Here is a 10,965-nt window from a genome sequence, read left to right as displayed (position 1 = left end):
AAAGCAAGATTGACTCACACTAACTCAACTCAGGGTTTTTTTTTGTTTGTTTGTTTGTTTGTTTTTTTCAGTTAGAGGGGAACCAAGAAATTTCTACTTAAGAATCTGATTCAGAATTTCTTTTGTTTCTTGTTTTTGTCTTTTTCTTTTTTTTTCTTAGATTTTAGAAATTAGATTTTTTTTTTTTTTGGTCTTTTCTTCACTACCTCAATAGGCATAAAAATATATATACATACTTTTCCTGAAGCTTAAAATTATCCTGGAGGCTTCTGCTATAAGAAAACTATAATAACTAGTTGATAGTATTTACTAATTGATTACATTTACTAATTGATAAAAGTTATTTCTGTCACTTCTTTCACAGTAGTCACCACAAACTGCCTAGGAAAAAAAACCAAAGAATTTCTGAAATAATTCTGTCACTTACTTCATCACATTGAAGTTCCCTATGACAAAATATGCCTGTTGCCTTTCTTGTTAGTTTTGTAGAAAAAATATTTTTTTAGGGGATTTTTGCTGTTTTGTTTTGACTCTGCATTAGTGCATCAGTGTAATCACTGGGTCTTATTATTATCTCTATAAATATACACCAGTTCTGGATAGTTATGGAGTACTGACTTTCACAGTAACCTGTAGAAATGTTTTGAAGATATTTAGTGTGAAATGTGTTTTCAAAAAAGGTAAGACATGCATACTAGAGAAATAAAAAGTTTCTCAGACATTTTTTTGTGACATATTTCACTGTTTTAGGACACTTTTGAAAAAAGTTTTGTGTAAAGTGAAGGAAAAGGAGTTGTATTTTCCTTTCTTTAGTGTAGTCAGCCTTTCTGAAAACCTGAAATTGCCATACAATAAGACATTTCAAAGAATATTGAACTGCACAACAAAAGTTCCTTTCTTGAACAGGTGATGTGTGCTTGAGTTATTATATTCAATTACTTACAGATGACAGGATAATGACATAAATTGACAAGAATGAAAAAAAAATAAATTCTGAACAAATACCAAGAACCATTTCCTCATGCAGAGAATCATAACGGTGTTAGGGTTACATTATGGATTTCAGCCCATTTGGGCTGGAAAATGAAGAAAGGAAAGTCATTGAATAATCCATTGAATGATCCATTAGAATGTTTCCTGTGGAGTAAAAGAATTTAAACAGAGAAAGGGCCAACACTTCTGCACCTTCTTGGTGGGAAGCTTTCATGTGCATGTCTAATTTACTACATTTTTCTGTAGTTTTCGACCGACAGTTCCTTAGTCTAACTACCTATCTTCAGTGAGAAAGAAGTATAATGAAATTTAGTAAAACCTACACAAAAGTTTATATGTGAAAAATGGAGATAGCTCAAACACATCAAGAGCATTGCAAAAATTTAGTGCATCTCAAAAATATGTATGCCATCTGATCATATTGCAATTAAGAGAACTAGTAACTCTCGTAATAATTGCCTAAAACAAGCATTTTAATTATGTTAAATTATTCATTTTTACCTTGTATACAATCTGGAGAAAGACTTTTGAACAAAAACATAATATCTTTTATTTTTTCTTGGACACTCATTATGGTGTTGTATCTTTCCTGTGTATGATCTTCAGGATACTTCATATAAGCAGTGTTGTATAAACTGGTATTATAAACCAGATGCTCAGCTGAAGTAAATCAACACTGTGTCACTAAAGTTCAGCTCTAGACTGCCAATTAACTTGATTGGTAATTAACATGTTTGAAAACTAGTCTCAATTTTCTTTTGGATTAGAATCATTTATAGTTTATTCTTACAATGAACCACACTATATATTCAAACCGCAATTTATTCAAATAGAGTTCTTGTCTGGACTTAGAAGTCATGAACATCCTGAACAAATGCATCTGTTGTGCCTAACTGATTCTAATAGTTTGGAAAAAGGTTTTTCTTTCTTATACAGAGGCCCTGAATCCACGTGCTTCACACTTACAGCATCCAAGTACAATAACTTATATTGTCTGCCCTAATTTTTTCTGTATTGCTATAGCAGAGATGTATGCATAGAGACACATTACTACTAAATCAAACAAAATCTGCTATGAACTTGATAGTACAGAAGTAAAAGTACATAATATATAAATATACATTATAGTCACAAGTGAGAACGAACTATATAATTAGTACAACATTTAGAAGGTTATGATGTTTTAACTGTAATATTACAGATTAAGAGGGAAATGCTAATGTTTAGTCTGTAGGCAGTACTGCAAAACCTAAATTACAAACCATACGCAAGATAAATCTTATTGTAATATCAAAATCTGTATTGTACTCAGAAGTGAATATCACGAACATTCAGAGACTTTGTTTCTATGTATGAAAAAAAAAACTTATTAAATTGCTGCCTTAAACTTCTGAATGGCTCAAAAGGACTGATTAGCACTTAAATCTAGTATTTTTTTCTTGGACTCATTTTACCTTCTTGCCTTTTATACAGTCTAAAATGTGAGTATTAATGAGATTATGCCTATCTTTTCTTTTTTACTTGTTTTCTGACATTGATTCCTACATTATACATCTAGTCTATAAATGTTCTACTTAGTACTATTGTATTTACTCAAAGTTCTATTAAAAATTAAGAAATATACTCTGAATTAATAGCACTGAAAGTTTAAACCTATTAAAGGGATTTATCCAAACAGCTCTAATTTAGCCAGTTGCCAAATATTTAAGTGTCCTCAATGTTCTGAGAATTTCTCCTTTTTGTTATCTTAGACAATCTCTAGTGATCAGTAGACATTATTGTATGCAGTATAAATTATCTTTGTACAAGGCCTTAACTTACTGCTTAGATTTCTGAAAACAATATGTTCCCAAGTTTTATTCAAGCACAATAAATATAAAGTTATATATGTTCAATTACAGGTGGAATACAGATCTTCTGTTGCAGACGCAGATGAATTCATTTTCATTTCAATATTCTCAATGCTTTCAAGTAAGGCTTTGTAAAACATAGCTTTGTAATATATCATACTGATGTTAAAACACTTAGAATGATTCCTCTGTCCTGCTAAGCAAACTAATATTTTTCTGATTCACAGCTTTGCAATACTACATTCAAATAATGACATGCTGTAAATTCTGATGCAACCTTTCAGCCTGCAATTAGTTCTTTAATGCAGTCCCACACTTTTTTGCCCTTCAGTAACTAATTATGAACGCTGCAAAACATATACTCAACAAAGCACTCTTAAATGGTGTCACTGATTTGGTATTTGTAAGTTTTTGTCTGTGAACAAACAATTTATCCTATATATCAATAGAATTAAAAACATTATTTAGCAAAAGGGTAAATTTCCATTCAGAAATAGAAGCTGTTTCAGTTTGCTATATATATATTTAAAACTAATACTATTTATTTTACAGTAAAATTCCATTCTGTTTCAGTTCTCTGCATTAATTACTGAGGTTGCACCTTGCAAGTTTGTTGATCAAGGAATCTTTGTAACTTTAAACCTTCAGAAGATGCAGTCCAATTTTTAGTATACGAGAGATATTTTCTCACAAATGCAAATATATAAAGAAAGATTTGGATGCAATGACCTGAACTAAATCACAGCTGTCATTTATGGCTGCCCTGTAAACTGCTGTTCAATGTGAGAAAGGTAATTCTTGATTGTATCATTAACTCCATCAACTGACCAGTCATGGAAAACAGGCACAAAACAAACCATGTGGTAAATATAACAGTGAATTTCAAGAAACGATTAGATCGTACAACTAAATTCTGCAACTGGACTTAAAATATCAGTTAGAAAAGGAGGATTATAGAACTAAACATTGTCACTTGAATAGCAAAATATAAAACAAAATCAGAAATTTAATTCATAGAAATATGCAAACTGCTAATCTGTATCCCTATGGAGTTATAAATGATAATGATATATATATATATATATATATATGGATTCAGGGAATTGCTAGTAGATTATTTTTAATTAGTTTTGCAGCTCTTACACAGAGTAGATAAGGAACCATGCAGTCAGGAAGGTGTTTCTTGACATGAAAAGCTACTTTGGTTAAGTTATGAGATAACATCCATTTGCAGTCACAATATTCATTTTTCAATCTTAGCAACTAAATTCACTGGATCGTTTTAAGGGAACTACTTCACTGGTTCTCCTGTAGAAAGTTTACTCCATTTTAGGATTATGAATCACTTTCTTACCCTACAATATTAATCATCAAGATTACTATTACACAAAGTGCAGGATCTAAGAATTTGTGAGGTTAGTATGTGAAGCTGCCAGTTCTCTTTCCTTTTATTCCTCAGACAAAAAGTGCAGAAAATAATTTTGAAGTGCACACATTAATAATGCCAAATCTTTATTCAAAAAATGAGAATAGAGAGATAATAGGAATGAGCTTTAAGGTGAGGAGCTAGGGTACGATGGTAGGGTGCAACCATTTATTCAACAATTTATTCTTCAGCTGGAAGAGTCTACAACAGAAAATGAAGCTGATCGTTTATGCATAGATGTAGTACACATTACAAAATGTTATATTTAAATAGATACTTTTCTGTAGAAAACTTTTTCATTTATTTTTTTCTTTCTTTATTTATTTTTTTTGTAAAGTGTTTCAAATATGAATATAGAAAGAAACTGAAGTTAAGAGAGAAAAAATTGTGTCACCTAGATGACCTGAATTTCTTTTTCATGCCCTTTCTGGGAAATAGAATTGCACCTTTAACATCATTGCTAGAACCACCACAAGTAGAGCTGGGCAAACCACTGAATTCAGCTTTTTCACTATATTTTTCTCACCAACTCACCGCAGACAGAAAGTATCACAGTGGGCTTCCTTTCACCTCGTAGTTGTCATCTCACATTTAGACTTCTTCATCTGAGATCTTTCTGTCTTTGATGGTAAAAAATATGTATTTTAAGATGATGTAGCAGGACAATAGTGTTCTTTGGATACAAGACAATCAAATAGCAACAGACCATGGACTAAGCTTGATGGCTTATAAGTGCATGCACTGATTGCCAGTGTACTTAAGCCTGAGTGAAATAAGCAATGTAAACATAAGCAAGAGGGAAAGGGAAAAGCCACCTCATGCAGGCAAGTGCAATAGTATTATTGATTAGTGTTACCCACAGGTAAGCAACATTTGGGAAAACTATCAGCCTTTCATGCTATTTATCACAATGTTAGACATTTTATTATCCAGGATAAGCCAATGAGAGGTACCCCAAGCTTAAGATGGGGAAGTACTCTTACAGGGTTATGACTTTTGGTTGTCTGATTGACTGGCTGATGCAAGACTACCAGGTATATTCCAAGAGCACTACTGGTTTGTGAGCAGCAGACTACTGTCTGATGAATAGTCTGCTCATATATCTAAGGAGAACACTAAATATTAGTGAGATGCTGAATGGGTCAACACAGCTGTGTGTCACCTGTGTATAACCCACTAAAATCTTCAAGGACTACTATGATAAATCACAGATTTACTTCTGTATATTGGCTATGCAAGCCCACTATGTAAGCTGCTCTGAAAGTAATGACTCCTATTTATTTCCACAGAAACTACAGCAGATACAATAAGTGCAATAACACTGTTTGACAGAGGAAATTCTCAGCTGCAAAACATTATTTCACCATCACATTATTCACCACCATTAGCTATGCATTTTCACCAGCAATGAGCAAGAGCCTGCATGCAGCTTGTAGAAGTCTGCACGGCCATCTGGAACATGGCCCTCTCTCTCTCATGTTGCTGTTGCCATTACTGAAATGTCACACACTGTCACACTGTAACATCAAATGTACTTTTTGGTTTCCATAAGCATTCTGCAATCATCAATGAATGTCTGTGGATTCAGTCTTTTTCTTATGGAGGAATTAAATTACAAACCTCTGCTTCATATACATTTCCATGTCATATGCCAGTTTGTCAGACTACCCTTCTGCTTCCATCTGTTGAATGGCAATCCTCACCATGGTGGGAAGGTTCAAACTCTGCTGCCATACCACCAACATCTGCCTCTGATGTCAGGGACCAATATAATTAAATAGAAGATGTTACTTTTGGAGCAGCCCTCATAGGTAAGCATTTGTCATTGTCTCATGCCATAGCTGAGGAACGTCTCGCTACAAATGAGATTAACCAAATCTTAAAAGTCTCTGCACTGAATAAAGGGACTCAGGTATAACTAATTCAGCTATCATCATCTGCAATATAGACATCTGCATTTCATCATTTGATCCCTGGCACTAGAACTTGGCTTTGTAGCAATGTGCAACTCCTGATGCAATTGAAATTAATGAGATTTCTGCTTTGAGTAAATGAAATTCTACAAAACTTAACATCTTTTTTTTAAAACAAATAGAGCTTTAAAATCTCAAAATTGTCATAAACTTCAGATATTGATATCGTCGTGACTCAGTTCCCCAACTACTGAATAGGAGTAATACCCTCTTACTTTTTAGGAGTTCTGTGAAGGGAAATTAAATACTATTTTTGAAACATTCAGATATTATAATGATGAATGCTGTCAAAAAATCCAAGAAGTTAATAATTCTGTCTCCACATCAGCATTTGAATAGTGGCCTAAGGCTACTCAGTGGATAATGAGGAGAAAATAAAATATTGAATAGTTGCTTACTTACTGAATGCTATTCATGTGTGCTGAATGATGCAAGTGTCTCAGACAAAGCAACACAAGTGTCTAATTAAAAACTGTATTATACTACTTATGCAAAAGAGCAGAAATTAAGATTCCACGCATTACTTACAGTCTAGTATTTTCTGACTTGTGTGTTTCCCTTTGCAACTACAATTTTTTTTCTGTTGTGTTTAAAATGTAAGTTTCATTAAGCTTGAACATGAAAAGTACTTTCAGAGTTTATTAATATTTTTAATGTCATTTCTGAAAATAATGTTATATCCATCCACCCAGAAAGTATATTTGACACACAGTAAAAGCAATAACATTAAGTACTAGATGTGGTTGACTTACTTTTTGATTGGGAATGTAAATAAGCATAGGCTCTATTTGCATGGATTAACCTGCCACCTCAGGGTCTCAGTCTACAGAGGAATAATTGTGAAAAATTTTAGGATACTTGTCCAAGTGATAAATAACATAAGCAATAGATGAAATATTTTGTTTTGTTCATTGAATTTAAACAAACAAATGAGGAAAAAAAAAAAAAAGCCAAATGGTATAATCAGGAACAACCAGTTGCTGTATGAAACTTGCCATTTATGAGGCACAGTTCTATGAAGCATATTTCAAATGTTTCAGCAGATGTTACTCAACTACTAGTTAACTAAAACTTAGGACATGAAATATATTTGCCAGAAAATAATTCTGAACATCAAATTAATTTAACTCCTGGCTTTTTGCAGTATTAATTTTGTTAAATTACACAAGGATCATGTACAGTATGTAGAGCTTCCCGGTAAATCTGGGCTGTACGTTTTCTATAAACACACAGTACTCATATCTGAATAATTATTTCTAAGCATTCTTTTATCTTCTGATAACTTAACTGACAGAACTTACCCCTCAAATACTGTAGCATTTGCTTTGCCTTATATGAATAGAAACAGTCCAATAGTAAAACAGGGTTTTACTTCCTCTTATATTTCAGACGACCACTTTACCTCTAAGTAGATTGACCCACACTCAAAATGCACTGTTGTATTTTCTTAATGGATAGCTTTTTAACCTGTTGAGAAGCAGGTTGCTCGGCAGCACGTAGCTACTGATTTACTAATGATTTATGATGTAATGATGTAATCCCTAGATACGTGGAATGTGGTGTTTCCAGTGTGTTCTAGTATATTCCAGCATATCCATAGTATTCTGTATCCATAGTGTTGTAGTTAACAACATATCCCATATATGGAGATAACTCAGGCAACGATTTGTTAGCGTGCGCGTTGCATAGAGCTTGTATCCCTGGACCCTGTATCCCTGGACCCTGTATCCCTGGAAGCATATATGCTATATAAGATGTTGTGTTGCTACAATAAAATTGGACGCATCTCATATTGAGTTGATCGTGCATTCCCCACGCGAGTACCGGTAGGGCAACCCTTTGGGGATACCGGGGCGTTCCCCAACATTAACCGCTCCAAAAGAAATTTCCTTATTTTTTCTTGTTTTTATGTAGTCACTGCCAACTGTTGTTAAAAAACACTCTTCGAATATAAATGTATTTGATGCTCCATCTCAATTATTCTGTTTTGTTTTTAAAATATAAACATGTTACTGTGTAACACACTGTGGTTATTTACATGTATGTCAAAAAATGGTGATAATATCTGTAAAAATTTGAAGTAGTTTCTGTCTTCAAAATGAAAAACTTCATTCAATGTACCTACTAAACTTCTAACTATTCCTTTTTATTTAGAAGAAAATTAAAATCAATTCAAAGTCATTTTGTGAAGTTTATAGAGTTGTTACTGTCTTTTACAGTCTTCACTTCCTCCAAATCTATGTTGAGCAAAGCAAATCTAAGCAGAATAAGCAGAAAACACTAATTCTAATCAGGACTTTTTAATTCTCTTCTTCGTATCACTACAATAACTTTCATCACGATATTTCACCTATAATTTTACACTTTCTTTTTTTGACATCTTCATAATATGTACTTTTGTAGATCACATTAAATATAGGAAATATTACACAAACAACAGATTTTTAACTTTGGTATTAGCAATTAAAATAATTCTACAAGTTTTGAAAGACATACCAAAAATAGGGAAGAAAAATAATCAGTGGTTAACAACATTGGAACAGTAATTTAAAATGTATTTTCATTATGAATACAGAAAATAAAAAGCTACATGTCATACTAAAATAATATACAGCATACATTCAAAACAGCTGTAGGTAGTCTAAGTGTTCCTTGCTTCTTTTCTATGATTTGTTTAAAAAGCAAGTTTAAAAAAGAAAAAAAAAGAGTAAAAATAATTCAGACAGCAAACGCCTTACTCAACTTGTAGCTGAATGTATTAATAAATCATTTTGGAGTTGTTGTCTTTCCTCTTTTATGCTCTATGAATCTTGCATTCACTGTTCAAATTTGACAGAAAAAAAGATGAAATGATTTTTCTTGAAAAGAGGACCTGTGTGTTCAAATACCTTTTAAGCAAAAATAACCAAAAAATGTTCCTCTTTTTTTTTTTTTGGGAATCCATTTGTCATTTAGCTCTTATGCAGAAAGTAGATGCCCCAACTTTTTCCATTAGTGACCAATTACAGACTAGAGATATGCATCTGTTTTCTAGGAACATTTCCTGTTCAACTTAATATTCTGCCTAAAGTGAGTCCCATTTTTAGTCACTTCACCTTTTTCAGATTAAAATAAATGTTATGAATTCCGTTCTTGAAGAGAAAAGTATAACTTCTAGACTTTTCAGTGCTGAGCATCACAATGCTTATGCATATTTTTGACTTTTACCATAGCACTTTGCAACAAAGGACATTTAAATGTAGTGAGTGATGTGCTTCCAAAAGCACTAACGTCATCCTCAGTACAAATGCAGTTTTATTCTAGGTATGATTTTACTTTAACCATGAAGTTAATTCTGCATTTCTCTAACCATTTTCCAATTATTGAGAAAAAGTTACTTGTACCTCCAATGTGAATCTTTTCTGTTTATCCTTTTACATAAATGGCACTAAGGAAGACTGCATTTATCAGTATTTGTTAACCAAAGAATGTGTTTTACTTTCTCACAGCTGTAAGCACATCAAAGACTTCTAGGGGACATCTCTTCATTCTTTAGGTTATGATTTTCTCTGTAACATTTAAGGTAACATTCTCAAAAATAGAACATTTTTTACATTCTCAAAACTGTCTCTATGATGTTCAAAACCTCAATAAACTCAGTATCTACAGATACTTCCAAATCTCAGCTGAGTTTTATGTTTTAGAATTTAAGTGTTAAAAGACTTGAAGGGAAAATTCTATCCTTGCTGTGTCTAAGACTCCTGTACAGGCCAGATGAGATTGCTGTTTTCAAGGAGGATATTTAGTGGAGTAATGCCCCATTCTGTGATCTTTTTTCATGATGAATACTCGCGATGGTCCCACATAGCGCTATTCTATGACCTGAATGGAAGCTGTATAGAAGGTGCAAAAGAGTGTCACTGTTGCAACCAGTGCAATAGCATCAATTACAAGAGTTACAAGACCAGCAGAGGCTGTAGCATCTGTGTCACTTTGTATCCTTGGCAGAGAGATGACTTTTAATACTCCAGGTAAGTCGTGTCATTACACATGTCATCAGGAGTCATAACAATGCAATATATTTAACTGACAAACCTCCTGCTCCTGAATGAACACTTAAGGAGTCTGAATACAACTATGTCAGCTGGGAAAGTGGTTGTCATTTGACAAACTTACTTTCCTAGCTGAAGAAGACATACAAAATGTATCAAAATGAACATTTGCTTCACCTAGCATATAGCTCTCTGAGAGAGGTATAAAATGTGGCTGTATCATGCTGCAGCCTTTCTGCTTGCTATGTCTCCCCCTCCAGGGTGATCCAGGGTCACTTCTTTAAAGATGGCACACCAAGACATATTTTTCTTTTCTCCTTTAGAACTTAAACACATCAGTAACAAGTTAACAGGAGCTCTCAGAGGTTGACATGCTGATCTGTGATACATAAATATTTTGTGTCTGTGTGAGGCAAATCTCCTGGATTCCAATAAAGTATGTATCCAGGCAAATACTATGTTACAGAGATGTTAATCCCATCTGTCATCTCTATCTCTGCTGACTGCTGCTCACTCAAATTCAGTGAATGAATATAATACAGTAATCCAGAACACCTCTTTATAGTAGAAAGGTTCACATTTTCTGGTTACGAGATGTACTCTGAAAAAGTGGTACCATTATAAAGGAGAATGTGCAAAAAAGGGCTGTAGGAAACATAATTCAAGGGCTTATTTTGCATTATTTCAATTCA

At 33.2% G+C, this 10,965-nt stretch overlaps 1 long non-coding RNA gene across 2 annotated transcripts; it reads right to left on the bottom strand.

The window, feature by feature from the left end:
* Positions 355-7,971, bottom strand: LOC110396335. 2 transcript variants are annotated; one of them, XR_002436934.1, is made up of 3 exons: positions 7,544-7,971; positions 5,890-7,065; positions 355-4,889 (listed from the first exon to the last, which is right to left on the bottom strand). It is a non-coding gene; the product is annotated as an uncharacterized LOC110396335 (long non-coding RNA). The 2 variants fall into 2 exon arrangements; XR_002436933.1 differs by having other exon boundaries at positions 6,995-7,065.

The sequence above is a fragment of the Numida meleagris genome, chromosome 3 (assembly GCF_002078875.1).
Source record: "Numida meleagris isolate 19003 breed g44 Domestic line chromosome 3, NumMel1.0, whole genome shotgun sequence".
In the NCBI taxonomy this organism is placed as follows: domain Eukaryota; kingdom Metazoa; phylum Chordata; class Aves; order Galliformes; family Numididae; genus Numida; species Numida meleagris.
This window is presented reverse-complemented; position numbering and strand designations above follow the sequence as displayed.